The sequence below is a fragment of the Ictidomys tridecemlineatus genome, unplaced genomic scaffold (genome assembly GCF_052094955.1).
Source record: "Ictidomys tridecemlineatus isolate mIctTri1 unplaced genomic scaffold, mIctTri1.hap1 Scaffold_4395, whole genome shotgun sequence".
Classification (NCBI taxonomy): Eukaryota; Metazoa; Chordata; class Mammalia; order Rodentia; family Sciuridae; genus Ictidomys; species Ictidomys tridecemlineatus.
In genome coordinates this window covers 56,778-74,279 of record NW_027522844.1, presented here as the reverse complement: position 1 = coordinate 74,279, position 17,502 = coordinate 56,778, and the positions used below count along the sequence as shown (strand labels likewise).

Below are 17,502 nucleotides of genomic sequence, written 5' to 3'. Positions count from 1 at the left end.
CTTAGCTGTTTTTCTGTAGACTAAGGGAACCTCCTGAGGGTAATGGGAACAACTATTGGTTGTTTAGCACATAACAAACACCATTTTCCAGACGAAAATGGGAGGATTTGGTTAAAAGAGAGTGCCTCCCTCTTGCAGCATTTTTTAAAATTCATCAAATACTTCTGAGCATAGGAATTGTAATGGAAGATTTTAAACTGGTTTTTGAACGCTAACTTTGACATTAAAGGGAACTTGGATGTTTTGTTACTAATTCCCTCATGTCTTTTCTCATTCCTACAATCTGATTTGCTAGTGTTTCTGATTGGCAAAGGAAGGGAGAATCCAGGAGGGAATGGAAGCAGGAGGTTGGGAGTGTTGGGTGGCCAAAATGGAGGTAAATGTAACTGGGCCTTTCCCTCATATTTCCCTTATATAGCCCTTAGGGTAACAGGGAGGAGTTTTCAGAGGAGGAACCTTAGGATTTTCCCCTGAGTGAAGCTCAGGCCATAAATCACAATTGTTCCATACTCCTCCTTCCACCTCCACACATTCTTGGAAGATCAGGACTAGGGACAATGTGTACTCTCCCAGTTGCTCTCTGGCCCTGGACAGAAGAGTAGGAAGCGGCTTCAGCTGACCCAACACCTGTATTTAACAGGCGATTGTCAGCTTCCTAGGTCAGGTAGCGTTTCACCCTAGTCTTGAAGAGTGGCGGCTGCACTAAGTGTATTTAAATAGCTGACAGGTGCCCATCATCCTCCAAAATAAAGGAGACAGAAAGATGCACCTCAAACAGATATGTTTTGCATCAAGAGGAGCTTACCTCAGTGTGGACCTCCGTGGAACCTCCGAGTATGATATCGCTGGTTATTGGTGAGGACTCCTGCTTCCCCACATGTTGAAGTTTGAACATTAGAGAAGCATGCGGAGAAAAGAATATGAAGCTTGGTTTATTTAAAAGGAATAAGGGGGCCACAGCCGGTATCCTGGGATCCCAAGAAGCCAGGTGTTCTGCCCTTTTTATATGTCCTAGGCTTCCTTTGTTCCCCTTCATTCCGCCCTTAAATCTCTCCTTCCTGTGTACTGGGTCTAGTAATGCTTGGTGGGATGGCCAAAAGGTGGGAAATAGGTGGGCCGAACAGGAAGGGCAGGGTTGAGTAGACAGAAACACATTAACAACCTCATAGCTCCCTGTAGGGCAGGGAAATTTGTGGGACTGTTTACCTTAGCAACAGGTTGGAGCAGGGGCAGATTCTTGATTAGATCCCTCAGGTGATATTCACCAATTTCCCAGACTCACTCAAAATTGGCCTCCTAGATCCGACCTGACATGATTTACCTATCTACACCGACTGCCTGTGTAATTGTGGCTTCAGCACCCTTGGAAAATCCTTCTTTTACTCCCAGAGTGCTCCTTAAACTCTAATGCCAAAAGGAGTCACCTGCTCTTACTTTAGCAGGAGATTCTGATTCAGTAGGTCTGTGGGGAGCCTGAGAGTGCAGTTCCAGCCAGCCCTCAGGTGAAGGCCTCCTAGGAGGGAACAGCTCCCAGTAGCCAGTAGACTATAAACTACAGCCAGTGGGACCCAGGCCCACAGGGCAGAAAGTGGGCAGGCAAAGACAGCCTTATCTGTTTTCCATTCACAAACAGGACCCTGTTTCTGGCTGCTGCAGCACACCAACCACCATTGAAAAGAAAGAAAGTGAAGATCTTTGCTTGGTGAGGTGTGAAGGGGTGTGGTGTTGGAATGCAAGGGGTGTGGTTGGAATGTGATGTTAGGCAGGCAAGAAATCACAAACCTCTGCCTCTTGATTCTGCTTTGGATCCGTGAGACACGCTGGTCTTCAGCACCCTGATGGTCCAACTTCCACCCTTTCAAATCTTAGGATATACTCTGGGTATTGTTGCTGCTGGGAAAGAAAGTTATATTTTAGGTAGTGAAAATTTCTTTTACATCTCAGTAACATGGTTTTCATTTCAGTGGCCTTTAGAGATTAATAAATACACTCTACAATTTATCATGATCTCTTAGTTAATTAATGACTAGATATTTTTCTCTATTTTCTAAAAACCTTTTTATAAACCTAGAACATTTATAAACATTGGGCGATCAAGAGTCTTTTTATATCTAATGGCGCTAATGGTTGTAAAAGAAATGTAGAGACCCGTTATCCAAAACTTTCAATTGCTAATCAAAATTTAAATTAAGTTTCTTCTTTTTTAAGTTTTTTATCATTGCAGATGGACACGTTAACTGTATTTTATTTAATTTTTTATGTGGTGCTCTGGATCCAACCCAGTGCCTCGCACATGCTAGGCAAGCCTTCTACCACTGAACCACAACCCCTGCCACTTCCTTGATTCTTGACGAGACCTTTTTTTCATATTTTACCCTCTGCCTTTCATATTGCCCTCTAGTTTTCTCACTCTAAATAAAACAAGATAAGAGGGAAGATGTCAGTTTTTCATAAGAAACGATATGCTTTCAATGACAGACATAGTGATAGCTCACTTATGGGATTGTAAATGATAGGAGTGGGATAGTAGCCAGGGCCCAAGGCAGAAACTGGTGCTGGTAACAGCTTAAGTTTGAAAATGGCAAGGCAAAAGTTGGGGCTTAACCTGAAGGCAAATGGGCAAAAAAAGGGCTTTTGTCTTCCCATTCACTGAGTGTTTTGGTTTTCTGGTTTACAACTGGCTGACTAAATTCATGAAATAACTTCTTTTTGTTTCTTTTATTTGAAGAGGGGATAAAATGTAATTACGAAAAATTCCCTTGTCTGAGGCTGTACCTCAGTGGTAAAGTGCTTGGTGCACATGCGTGAGGCACTGGGTTTAAACCTCAGCACCACATAAAAGTACATAATGACACCGTGTGTTCATCTACAACTAAATAAATTTTTTTAAAAATCCCTCACAGTTACTATAATCACTTAATAAAAATCTCATTATATTATAGACCAAATGAGGCTGATTTGATTTGAAAAACTTTCTAAAGGTCTACAAAATGAAGCACACAGATGGAAAATATGCTCACACTAAGACACTACTATAGCTGGATATTCCAGGTTCAGTCTGGCCACCACTCCACCTTGTGCCTTTCAACCCAAACAAGGACGGTGTGAATCTGCAGGGCTCCTTTGCGGGGCTGGCAGCACAGGGCAGTGGATCTGAAATAGAAATGGGTTTCAGAGACCAAGAAAGCAGGAGCAGGCTGTGGGAACACCCCTGGGGGGCACATGTGGCTTCCAGCAGGCTCTTCTTCCCTTCTGTACTTTTGCATGCACTGATCTACTGCAGTAGCTTAGGGATTGCAAGACCTGATAGGTGCTTGTACAGAAGTCTCCAATCCTATCCATAAAGGAAGTCATTTCTGTGACTTTAAGGATCCTGCTCAGCAACCCTTAGGTAAGTGGATTTGTTCTTGACTATTCCAGGCTTTCCCAAGATGGGGAATTTCCCCCCACATTTTGATCCCTTTCCTGGTAGAACTCTAGGACTGCAGAATTCTGCACCTGTTCCCACAGGAGAGAAAAAAAAATTTAGTTTTATTCATCTGCTGCCATGTACATAAGCCCAAGGTACTTTGGAAAGATATTCTAACAGGACAATGGAAAGGTCCTGACCCAGTAATTGTCTGGAGTTGGGGGTCTGTTTGTGTATTTCCACAGGAAGAACAGCAGCCGATTTGGATTCCAGAGAGATTAACCAAAGTTCTAACCCAGTGATTGTCTGGAGTCGGGGGCCTGTTTGTGTGTTTCCACAGGAAGAACAGCAGCTGATTTGGATTCCGGAGAGATTAACTAAAATCCTGACCCAGTGATTGTCTGGAGTCGGGGGTCTGTTTGTGTGCTTCCACAGGGAGAACAGCAGCCAATTTGGATTCCAGAGAGATTAACTAAAGCGATTCCTACAAACCAAAAAGAAGATGATTTGGCTCAAATCCATAACAGCTGATATCCAAAACTCCAATTTGGCTATCCTTACGTCTGCAACAGAACCAGGATTCTTTTTTCAATATCTGTTTTATTTATTGCCCTTTCCCATATCATGAAGTTCTATTTTGTTTTTTGAGCTCATACAGACCTAGGTTAATGTTTTGCTGATCAGTTCTATTTTTTTTTTTTGACTATAGAGTTTTTAAACATTGCAATGGAGATTTCACCTGTAAAAAGTTATAAGGCCTTTACTATTATGTTATGTGTTGTATGTATTATATTATGTGTGCACACTTGTGTTTTGTGTTATATGTTTGAATGTATGTATGTCCATATATCATATATGATGAGCGCTCATGAAAAAATGGATCCAAATATCGTTTTTTTTATTCACGTGATTTAAATGGTTTAATTTAAATTGGTTAAATAACTGTTAAGAATTGTTTTAATATGTAAACAAAAAAGGAGGTTAACAGATCTGTTTGTTTACTTTCACCTATCCTTTTCATTATATTTAATAATTCTCTTCAATATAATGTAAATTGTTAAGAAAATTGTTTTCTTTTAGTGCCTTCTGGAATGTTACATAATTTTTCTTTAGCCATTATTGCCAGAATTCTGATCTTCATCCTAGTGCCGGTAAAAAGACAATGTAAATTGTTAAGAAAATTGTTTTCTTTTAGTGCCTTCTGGAATGTTACATAATTTTTATTCAGCCATTATTGCCAGAATTCTGATCTTCATCCTAGTGCCGGTAAAGACAATGTAAATTGTTAAGAAAATTGTTTTCTTTTAGTGCCTTCTGGAATGTTACATCATTTTTTCTTTAGCCATTATTGCCAGAATTCCTACCTTCATCCCTGTGCCAGTGAAGACAAAGATAAAACTAATCTACCGTTTCTGCAATAGCCATCACTGAACCGCTTACAGAACTTGCCTAAACTATGTGTCACTTGTATGCATTGTGAACTCACTTGTATGCATTGCGAACTATCTGTTGGTGCAGCGACTTGTGGTAATGTTGAGGTATTTTTGCTGATGATGTCATCGGTGGTACAATTTTCCCAAAAGGAGCCGTCAATTGGCTTGGTATATCTTCCTCCCTTCTGCTTGTCATGATCATTGAGTTACAGAGGTGAGGCAAAGAACCTTAACCCCCCCGCTGGTACCTCTCCACAGGTGTGGCTGTATACTGGACCAGTAGTCAATGACCGGTAAGATCCAATTACAATGGTACCAACCTAAGACTGGAGGCTGACGCCCTGAGATCAGCTCATCCGAAGACGGGTAAGGACCATATGTAGTATTGGACAACCTAAGGCAGGCAGGGTCCCTAAGCCACATGCTTGTTGTTTAAACAGAGAGGGGGAGATGTTGAGAGCCACAGCCAAAAGGGCCCCAGCAAACTTCCAGCTGCTGGCTGATGATTGGCTCACAGTGGCCCCAGCAACATCTAGCTGATTGGCTCCTCTGCGGTGATGTTCATTGGTTTATTTCCCTGCCCTTCAGACTATGGAACTGCTCATTGGGGGACTTCTTTGGCTCCGCCCACGTGACCCAGCCAATCAGCCTCAAGAGCAGGAGGATTGTGGGAGGTAGTGAGGTTGGTGTGGGTGAGAGGCTTGTGGAAGCCTGTGGTGGCAGTTGGGCTCTGAGGGTTTTTTTTCCTGAGGAGCTGTTTTGTTTGGTTTGTAGTTCTAAAAATAAAGTTAGTTTCTTTTGACAAGTGGCTCCTGAATTGTGCCCAGCCAGACTTCTGCATTCATCTTTGTGTTTTGTATGCTTTTAAATTTCATCTATTGACACAGATTTACAACAAACATTGAAAGGATTCATGTTATATCTTCATTCATATAGAGTGCATTGGTCACTTCCACCAACTTGTCTTCCATCTTATCCTCACCCTTTCCTAGACCCTAATAATCCCTACTCTACATTCAAGTAAACTTTTTGTTTATGCAATTCTATATTTGAGTGAGAACATACCATACTTGTAGCTATTTTCCTAACAACTGCCCTAAGTAAGCACTCCGAATATGCTTAAGTGAATAATAATGCAGAGTTGTTGACATTGAAAGTAAAAGTATAATTAAACAGAGGAGCCTGTGTTTGTATAAGATGTAATATATATATGCTTCTAATACTTTTTTAATAACCAATTTCTGATAACCAGGCAACTGTGAGCCATACCTCTAATCATACCTATTAAGGAGCCTGAGGTGGGAGGACTGAGTTTTAGAAAGCCTGGGAAATTTAGGAAGACTCTGTCTCTAAAAGAAAATACCATTAAAGGGGTCTGATGGAAGAACGTGAAAAATTCTTATACATTAGGGAGATGTTATAACGGGCCACAGTTATGCATTTGTTCTTCATTGGGGTTATGCTTCTAGGATAATAAATAATATGATCGTATAAGAATGATTAAACCTTTACAAAGGTTATTTGTTTTACTATGTCTCAGGAACTGTTGTTACTTTGCTCATATTTCCTTTTTTCTCTTTCAGCACTGGGAATTGAAGCCAGGTCTTTGGAACAAAGCTACATCCCTGGGCTTTTTACCATTTTGAGAGAGGGTCTCCTTCAGTTGCTCACCTGACCTCAAACTTATATTCCTTCTGCCTCAGCCTCCTAGTTGCTAGAATTACAGGTGTGTGACACAACTATGCCGGACTGACCTATGGTTTCTTAAAATCATAAAACATAATTTTAAAAATCAAAAATTTTGTTCTCACTTCACAGATTGAACAATGTCCACCAGCTGTGCCTTAAAATTTTTAAATTTAAAATGGTAGCTTTCCATCCCTTTCCCCCGCCCCAAACCTCTCTCTTCCCCTTCGTTCTCATAATTTAGGAATTAATCAGTAAAGAAACAAAACAGGTAGCTCAGAATTCCAGTCAAGACTAGAGAATTGATCTCCATCTTTTTTCCAAACAGGCCTCTCTATGGAGGACTGAGCTACAGCATTACCTATGGATTGATTTGGGATAATGAATGAAGCCTTTGTAGAAGCAGAGGTACATGCCCTGAAGAAGCACTGTGAACATGGGATTTCACAGACACAAAGTAAACAGGGAGTCTGGCATATCATAATGAGTAAGCCTTTGTGAAATATTTTAACCTTAATCTATTGAATCTAATTATTTAGTTAGTTAATCTAATTAATTACTGATACAAATTAGATTTATTATAATTGCATCCAAGATGATTGCTCTTCCTTTTTTCTTTTTTTAAATTTGTTTTTCCTAGATATCCAGGAGAGTGAATATGATTGCTTTTCAACTGAAGTTCATCAGACCCAACCTTGTAAGCAATTTGCTGCCAAGAGTACCATCATCACCCAACATAATGAACTCTACCTTGAGATTGTGCAAGAGGGCCATCAGTTAACACCAAATGCTGAGTAGCCACCCAATCCTTTGCCTCCTCTCTCAGCCTTGCCACTGCCTCTTCTAGAGGACAAAGTCATGGACCATTCTCTCCTTGTGAAGCAGGCTCTGGAATCTGCAGAGATGACAGTAAGATCCCAGTTGCTTTTGTCACTGAGCTTAGAAGATTCTGGACATTGGTTCCCCCTTCTGTCCTCAACTTGGAGAACCCTGGTGGGAAAGCCTATATTTCCATTGGAAACTGCTCTCAAGGCCATGGGGACCGCTATATTGGGTCTGCCTCTACCTGGACACTTGCCTAGAGCCCACACACCATAGAACCATCCCTAGTTCTACCTTCCTTCCTTTCCGGAACCCTGTGCCCATGACACCAAAGAACTCAAATTCATCCTCAGGAGAGTGCCATGCTGCAAGGCAACCAGGCAGTCACCTGCCCTGACAGTTTCTGTTGGTCAAATCCATAGTCTTAGAGACGGGCTCCCCAGAAACATGCAGACTTTTAATCTTGATCTATGACCACTGATTCCTAAGAGTACTGGGTGGTCAGACTGGTAGATTTTATTTCAACTTCTGTTGACGAAAAATGTAAGATGTATCACTTACCAAAGTCTCCTTGTTTACTTTCTAATAGGCAATTGATGTTATTTTTAGAGACCATCATCAATATTTGTTTCCCTTGCTCAGCAGGAGACAGAATGAAGAGAGAAGAGAGGATGGAGGAGTGCTGCAAGGATGGGAGAAAGAACTCTGATTCTGAGCTGTGCTGTGGACTTCACATCAGAGCCTTAGAGAAGGTCTCCTTTGGTGCACAGAGGTGTGTAAAATATCCAGGGAAAGCAATGCAAAGGAGCCCCAAATTTTGGCCTCAAACAAATCTTTCCAAGTATAGGAAAGAATGTGTGGGATGGCAGGAGTTCCTTAGCTGGGAAGTGTGTCTCTTTGCACAATATTTGTATCCTGCATCTACCTAAGGAAGGGCCTGGAGTCTCTGGTGTCTAAGACACCCACAAGGCTGTCCCTGTCCAGCACAGCTTCTCTCAGACACCTCAGACTGGGAACACTGAGATCCAGTTTAATACCAACCAGGGAGAGGAGGTCATGGAAGGCAGAATGTCTGCCTCTGGTCCCAGGATCCCTGTGGTAATGATTTAACATATATAGGAAATGTACAAATATCTCTATTTAAACAATTTATTTCTTGATGAAAAGGGGTATACAAAAGAAAAACTGTAAAAAACTAGATGAAATTTTGAGAGACATGTTTTCTTTTACCTGATATTTGCTCAAACAAAAATTATATAAAACTAACCTTATAAAAACATCCTAAAAGCAGAAAGATTTTAAATACTTTTTATGTAGAATATGTATTTTTAAAATATTTTTTCAGTTGTAGATGGACACAACAACTTTATTATTTCTCTTTATGTGGTGCTGAAGATCAAACCCAGGGCCCCACACATGTTAGATGAGCATTCTACCTCTGAGCCACAACCCCAGTTGAACAGGAAATGTATTATTTTATGGATAAAATCTAAGTCCTTTCTTTTGGGGTTGTTAAAAATGAAAGAGATTATAATAAGTTCAAAAGCACAAAGTGGAATTTAAAAGCATGATTTTATTACTTTTGTCTTCAGGTACAGACAGTGAACACACACAGTTTACACACAAGGAATAAAGAAAATTCGCAATCTGATTTAAAAGCAAAAGCAGATTTCAGACTGAATATTAGAGAATGTCTCTCAAAATCACACAGCAACTGACCCATAAAGAGAGACTTTCAGAAATTAGAAAAGACTGGACAGGCAGCCATCAGCACTAGAGCAAACCTCTATAGAGCCATAAAGACCCTGGCAAATTTCAGAATACTGGGTCATTCCAAGTGTTTGTCAGGAATGTGTGCATGCCGTACTGCACACCCCTATTGGAAAGTAAATGCTGCATTCACCCTAAAGAACAATCTGGCAAGTATCAGTAAAATTAAGGTTATTCACTTTTTATGGAACAATTCTATTGATGGTCACCTGCCCTCAAGAAATTCTCCCACAGGTTCATAGAGACAATTATGTGTGGTTATGGGGGACAGTAGCAATATGAATGTCCACTGCAGGACAATGGAGAGTTAGAGTGTGATCAGAGGCTACTATGTCAGAGTTTAAAGCAGCAGATGAAATGTACATAAAAAGATCTTAGTAACTTGCAGATGGGGAGTTTGAGTGCAGATTAGTGGTAGAGTGCTTGCCAACATGCATGAAGCCCTAGAGTCAATACTCAATGCTATCAAAAAAAAAAAAAAAGAATGAAAGAAAAAGAAAAAAAATCAGAAAATGTTAAGATTTCTTCTAAATACAATTGGGTGTGTCCCCTGAACCTTTTTACATCAATTAAAAATATAATCACCTGAAGAATAAATCACGCCTCTTCCTACAACTTGTCAGAGATGATCTGTGAAAATGGTTTACTATTGTCTTGATACAAAAAGCTCCACAAAATCGTGCAAATCAAGAGGTTCAAATTTTTGTGTTCACTTTTAGAATACAAAGAAACTGCCAAGGCCATCAAGGATATGCATATCAAAATGGCCAAAAACTATCTGAAGGGTGTCACTTTAAAGAATCGATATGACTGGGCATAGTGGTTCTTGCCTGTAATCCCAGCAGTTCCAGAGACTGAGACAGCAGGATTCCAAGTTCCAGGCCACCCTTGGAAACCTAATGAGACCTTATATAACTTTGTGAGACCCTGTCTCAAAATAGAAAATTAAAAGGAACTTGGGAATAAACTCAGTAGTAAACACTCCTAGATTCACTCATCAATAACCAAAAAAATAAAAATTATAAAATAACACTGTGTACCATTCCACTGTTAGAATGTGGTTGGTGTGTCGAGGCCAAACAGTGAGGCTGACATAGGTCCATTGAGAAAAAAAAAAAAATTGCTGAATTTTGGCAGACATGCTTACATATGAAGAAAATGATGCTGAACTTGAGAGTTGAGATATGGATTTTCTGGTCATCGAATGTTTCCAGATGAACAAAGAACTCAAGATACACTGCCACATTTACAGAGCTCCTGGCCAGATTAAGCCATACATGATCTCCCCCTGCCATATTCAGATGATTCTTATTCCTAAACCAAGAGAAGAAGATGCACTCACACATGCATACACACGCACATATATACAAAAAGAAGAAGAGGAAGAGAAAAAGAAAGAGGAAAAGGCAGAGGAAGAAGAAGAAGAAAGGAAAGAAAGAGGAAAAGAGGGAGAGAGGAAGTGTGGGGGGGGAGGATAATAAAATGTTCTTAAATTGCTGAGGCTTGCCTTGAACTTTCAAATCTTCCTGCTGCAGCCTCCTCAGTCACTCTGTTTACAGGTGTGCTCCATCAGGTCTGACTAAATAAACATTTCAATAAAATAGAAATGGGAGGAATTGCAATGAAAATAGGGAGGGTAGGTAAAGGAGAACAACTCAGGATAGAATATACATATTTACATTAAAAAGTTGAGGCTCCTGAAAAAGACACTATACATAATGTGGCATTAATTCCACTTATTTGCCCTTTAGACAGAAAAGTCAGAGGAAATTTAGATACCTTTTGATGCAGGAAATCTAGACATAGATTACAACAATTACAATTCTAAATAGCCATAGGATTCCCTTTTCAACACAACCTGCTCCCCTTACTCGCTTCACTACTAAGCTATGTATGCTTGAAAATTTAGCTTTTCCATTCAGCTCCAGGATGAATTAGCTTATGGACTTTAGAGTACGATGCAGCACCACTGAGTCTGGTCTCTAAAACCAGCCAGTCCATATGCAGAGCACTAGGTAGGTGTAGTGACCCTTTCAGGCAATCCCAAAGAAGCAAAAGACTGAGGGAAGAAAAACAGATGTTTGAGGCCATCCTAGGCAACATAGCCAGATCTTCTCTCAAACACAAGATAAAAAGGGCTGAGAGGAAGCTTAGTGGTAAAGCCTAACATTCAATCATGAGAATCATCAAAAAACAAATAAAATAAATAAGTGCAGAATTAGACCCAGTAATTGCATGGTTTTGATTTTTTTGTTTTTTTGTCTTGTTTTGTTTTTCTAAAGAGACAGTCTTTCTGAGTTGCTTTGCATGTTGCCCTTGCTGAGTCTGTTTTGAATTCAAGATTGTCCTGCCTTGACCTCCAAGCCACTGGAATTATCGAGGTACACCACTATGCCTGGTTAATTTGTCTATGTTTATCTGAAATAGAGAAAGAATTTTTACAGTGAATTGAAACTAGAAAGCTAGAGCCTGACTTCTGTCCTATCTCATCCACCCATCCTTTCCCTAATTCAATCAAAACCAAGGAATTTCCAAAATGCCTTCAGGATTGGTCCATTTGCACCTTAATCCTATCAAGTTCTTCAATCAATTTATGATGCAATTGAATGTCCCTCCCACATGATTGGGTATGATTTCTGAGGTCAGCTTCAGGACAGAATAGTATAAAAAGCTGTAGTCCATACCAGACTGAATGAGTTGCTCCTTGTCCTAGGCCAGGTACACACCTTGGCATGGTAGGGAAGCTGAAGCTATGGCAGTCTGTCAACCTGGGGATCAGTGACTCTTAGGAGATCTTATCTAGAGCCCCACGTTCTCCCAGGCCTGAACCCAGAAAGGTTGTGGGCCTGGGGACTGGATAATTTTCCTGTACTGAGCTGCCACTCTTGCCAGTGTCTCCAGAGCTGCCAAGATGTGAATTTTCCAGTAAGCCAACTGCGTCACTGGGCTTACACAGAGCAGGGAGCTGTCTGGGGAACTGAAGTAGTGTACTAACAGGATATGTTGTTACACAGGAGCAGGGAGTTAAGATGGACCAGCACCGAGTTCAAGACCTTAGGATCCAGCAGCCAGTGGCTGAAACCTGTCAGGAGCTCTAGTCACCTGAAGAAGAGGCAAGCACTACCACAAGTGGGGCACAATGAGCCCTGAACCTCCCAGGAGGTGCCAGTGCCTGTGCAATTGGACTGACACAAACTCAAGCTGTCTCCTGGAGCCCAGGTGGTCTCTGGAAGCTGCTGAAAACCCAAGTTTACATTCCAGAGGAAGCAAGAAAGGAAAGGAACACCATATTGAGGATGCCTTGAAGTACAATGCCCTTCAGCCAAAGCCCTAGAAAGAGCCTGGCAGACTCCAGTGGAGACCCTCATACTGTCCCTGTGGACTCATGCACTGGGACTGGGCCCTGCATGCCTAGGAGCCTTGAAGTCTTGGCTGTGCTGATAATCCCTTATTTTGTTCTTCTCTCCTGAATAATTTAAAGGTTCTTGAATAAGAAAAACTCTTTCTGTAATTAATTTGTTAAGGAATTCTTCCTTTAGATGGACTGAGAATTCTCACAGTTTTTAATCTGATTAAATTTTTCATGAAGATTAAAGCCATTCCTTTATTCACTGCTTATCCTTTGGTCTTGAGGGGGTGAGTAGAGGGTCAGGATGGGATGCTGTATACCTAGGTCTGGGGCAGGAAGGAGATAATTACTCAGGTTAGAGCTATGTCCTGAACCAATGGGAATCTCTGGAGATATGAGGGTAGTGTGATAACAGAATTTGTAGATGGGTGGCCACTTGCTGGTGTTTCTTCAAAACTTAATGTGACCTTCCAGAGGAGGGTAGAGAATCAGCATCAATAAGTATCCTTTAAATGGTCTACAGTTACTTTCTTATTAACTAAGGTAGGACACCAAAATGAAATCTCTAGTCTTGGGCCTCTGAGTTGACAACCATCGGATCCAAGACATCAGCTCTAGGTCAGACATGTCCAAGCAGTGACAGAATCCTGCTCTGGTGAGTTGTGTCCAGTGTAATAGACTTCATAGATTATACTTCAAGATCCATCAAAACTGAAAGCTTATGTGTGTGGGGTCACTTGCCTAATGTCAGTTTGCTCAGGTGGCTTTAGCAAACTGTCATCAGCAGAGTGTCCTGATGTATACCCTTAGTCCAAGCTACACAGGAGACTCAGACAGGAACATTGCTTGGGCCCAGAACTTTGAAGCCACCCTGGGCAACAGAACAAGAACCTGTCTCAAAAAATAAGAAGATAAATTACACTGGGATGAGCTTCAAAGAATGTAAATGCCTTCATTAGCATGGACATGGACTTTTATTAAACTTTCCTGTTCCCTGAAATAAAATAGGTTTTAAATTGAGGGGATTTGGATTTAGAGAGGCCTAGGTGCTAGGTCATACTGAACAGTGGGATCAGACCTGTTTGCCTTGTTTTTCTCATCAGTTTAATTGAGTGTCAATTGTCCATGGCAGGGAATGGTAGTAGAGGTCAAAGTGGAGTTGGAGTATTTATGTTGTTATAGTTAAGGCTTCATCCCGGGGTTTCATAAATTAACTTCCAGACCACTCATGTATAATCAAATCAAGACTTTATTGAAGCACACCATTGGCCACTGGCCAGAACATATAACTGTTCCCCTGATCATCCCAGAACAATTGCAAGGGCACTCTTTATAAGCCTGAAAACCACAAAAAGGACGTTTCGAGGGTGTAGCCAATGCAAGGAAGCCAAGTTACAGAAGTGGGAGAGTGCAGTCAGGTGGAGGGATGTGTAGCCAATCATAAGTAGCCCAGTTACCCCTGTTACAGAAACAGAGCCCCATTACACTAGGTATAGTTAGTTCCTTGTTCTTAAAGGTAGCAAAAAGAAAAGAACATCTTACCCTGATCATGACCCTTCTACTTGGCATGGTTGGTTTACAAAATGTAGTTACTAAACAAAATGGAGTCACGTTGGCTTGACTATCACAATGTGGTTCAGATATAGAGACAGGATTCTAATGGAATCATCCTTTCTTCTAAAAACCTAAAATTTAAATCAGTTTTTCTTCCTCTCCCTCTCCTCATTGCTATTCTTGCACCCTGGGGACAAGTAGAGGATTAGACACCATAATAAAGAAAGGAGGCTGGGTGTAGTGGCCCAGGCCTGTAATCCCAGGGATTGGAAGTCTGAAGGAGGAAAACAAGTTCAAGGCCATCGACAGTAAAATAAGGAGTCCTTCTCTCTCTCTCTTTCTCACACACACACACAAACACACACACACACACACACACACACACACACACACACACTCACAGAGATGTAGTTGAGTTTAGAGATATTATGAAGCTCTTGGAACCTGCACCACCAAGGGGGGCAAAAACACAATGTGTCATGACCACATTTGTCACAGTGCAAAGTTTTCAGACCTTGTGAAATGTTATGTTTTACAAATGTAGTTGTACAAAAGGACATTTTTCATTTTTGAGAACCTTCCATTGCTTTTACACACAAACCATGCCTACTAAAATATTGAGCATTGTAATAATGTACTTTCCTTTGGTTAAATTTACATAAAACAAAATTAGAACTCTCTAAAAACCTATATGCTCTCAATATTGAAAATGATGGGAAGAAATACAAAATATACCACATGATAAAAAACTTTATGTGGGCAAAAATAAAATAATAAATAAAAAAGAAAGAAACTGGCATTTAAAAGTGTTGGGGTTTTTTTGTTTTGTTTTTCTCTTGGAACCTGGGATTGAACCTGGGGGGCCTTAGCACTGAGGTACATCTGCTTTATTTATTTATTTATTTATTTATTTTGAATTTTTTTAATATTTCTTTTTTAGTTCTCGGCGGACACAACATCTTTGTTTGTATGTGGTGCTGAGGATCGAACCTGGGCTGTACACATGCCAGGAGTGCACGCTACCACTTGAGCCACATCCCCAGCCCTCCTGCTTTTTTATATTTGAAGAGATTCTCACTAAGTTGCTTGTGGCCTCATCAAATTACTGAGGATAGCCTAGAACTTGTGATCCTCTTGTCTCAGCCTTCTGAGTAGCTGGAATTACAGACATTTTAGGGGGTGATAATTGGCAATTGCATAGAAGTAGTACACAAAGCTGGCAGACTTTCTCAATCACAAACACTATTTCAAAATATTACATTTAGATGAATGGTGATTTTAAAAAATTAAGGCATGACACTCCTTGGAGATTATGTTCACATTCATTTTCTATGTGGTATTATTTTTCTGAAACACAATCAAAGTCACATGATCTTGAATTAAAAATGTTTCATAAAATAATCTCTGTTGGATATGTTTGAGAGAAGTCGCAGTGTCATTTTTATTGTCACAATTTTTGTTCACTATGATCCAAGTAGAAGTAGTTCTTATCATTAGGAGCCTAAAAATGTACATAAAACTAAACACTCCTTCCCAAACTTGCATCTTAACAATGCATTTAGGCCAAGTGAACTCTGCTTTGGAGTGGGTTTATAACTTGGCCCCTCTAGAGACAGAGCCCCACCCGCTGGTAACACAAATCACTAGGATACCAGGTAAGGCTCACCCATCCAATAGGCAAAATGTCTAGTGCCTTATAAAGTGTCTAGGGTTCTACAAAATTTCTTGTAAAACTGAAAGGAAAAAAAATAATTGTCATGCATAATATAACATTTGATATATAATATTAACATTTTCATAAAACATAGTGAGAGGTAATAATTTTAAATTAATGTATTGATGAGTTTTTAGTTCAGGAATGAGTACCTTAAGGTACAACTGTGCCAGGGGACAAGGGTCATGGTGGGTTCCTGCAAGAGGCAGGGGTCCACAAGTTGTGTTCCAATTTCCCAGCTTGAGAAAGGCTCAGCATTTGACAAGTAGCACAGGGAGAGGCCAAGTGCTTTGGTCTAAGCTGGTGAATTCATCAGGTAGAAAGGAGTTACCTATCTCCTGACTTAACCTCCACTTAACTGTACTGTGACGTCTTTACTTGTCTTAAGTCATGTTTGTATTATTTAAAAATTTGTCATTTAATAATCCTTAGTAACTTTTGCATCCTTCTTAATTTAATAAAGTTATTGTATAATTGTTTGATATAATTTACATACATTGTGCAAACTAAAATCTCAGTATATTTTTGTAGTTTTTGTGACTCTTACTAAATACCTTGCTAAAAAATTCATTACTTAAATTTAATTTCACTAGAATAATTTCCTGGAGGACAAAATAGAGAATGAAAGTGGAATATATGATGTTAGAGAATTGATTTTTTCAAATATGTTTTATTAAAGATCATACATATTATGTATACAATTGTGTAGCATCATTATCTTTGTTTAGAGATTTAAATTCTACATGATTCCACTTCAACAGGGAGCCATGTTTTCACTACTATTGACATGTACATATATGTAAAATCCTTAGTCCCTCTACCTCTTGGGATTATAAAGGTGATTTAATATGTCCGAGATCCTCTATACAATCTATTCCATTTTGGTTTCTAAGGATAGATTTGTTTCTAAGTAAATTATTTTTATCTTGTACTATGAAAGAATACTAGTTTTTTTCTTAATAAATTTCTGTTTGTGAGAATAAATCTGTGGAATAAATTTCTAAAAATTTTATTTTAAACATTTTATTTAATGTTGTTTTATTTAAAATTGTTCAAACACATGGCTATGTTGCATGTTCAAGGAGCCTACCAAATTCATTCAAACAACTATATTGAGGAAAGTCTTTCTTCGAACAGTTTAAAAAAATTTTTTTCTTAGTTGTACATGGACACCTTATGTTTATTTTATTTATTTATTTTTACTTGGCACTGAGGGTCAAACCCTGTGCTTCACATTTGCAAGACAAGTGTGATGACACTGAACCACAACCCCAGCCCTTTGCCAACATTTTAACAACGAGGGTTATAATGAAAATTTCTTCTTCTGTTTTATATAGAAGGAAGCAAATCCAGGAACTCATGCATGCTAGGCACGTGTTCCACCACTGACCTACATCCCTGGACCCTGTAATGAAAGTTTTTAAGTCTTTCTAATATGTCATTTAAAAGTTTATTTCTTTTAATTTCCTGGTGTCTAACATTAGTGAGACTAGGCTCAACATTGCTACTGAAAAACTAGTAGTGTTATTGTTTGTGGGAATTTGAAAAGAGCTCCATAATTTTCATCACTTTTCTAATCCATTCTGGGTGAATGACATTGATAATATCTAACTATCAAAAATTAGTACTTTCAAAAGCTTAAAGCATCCCGTCTTATGTACTTTGTTTCCTCTTTGCCAAATTCACATCCCATATTTTTTGTCCCAGATACTCATCCCAATCTATTCTCTTGCTGAATTTTCAATTACAATTTCAAATATTTTAC

At 39.6% G+C, this 17,502-nt stretch overlaps 1 long non-coding RNA gene across 2 annotated transcripts; it reads left to right on the top strand.

Moving 5' to 3' along the window:
- Positions 1-13: 13 nt before the first annotated feature.
- On the top strand, positions 14-16,667 carry LOC144373575 (uncharacterized). 2 transcript variants are annotated; one of them, XR_013433192.1, is made up of 8 exons: positions 14-855; positions 1,634-5,208; positions 6,426-6,568; positions 6,857-7,015; positions 7,169-7,437; positions 7,996-8,122; positions 11,403-11,501; positions 12,135-16,667. It is a non-coding gene; the product is annotated as an uncharacterized LOC144373575 (long non-coding RNA). The 2 variants fall into 2 exon arrangements; XR_013433191.1 differs by having other exon boundaries at positions 7,993-8,122.
- The last annotated feature ends 835 nt before the right edge of the window (positions 16,668-17,502 follow it).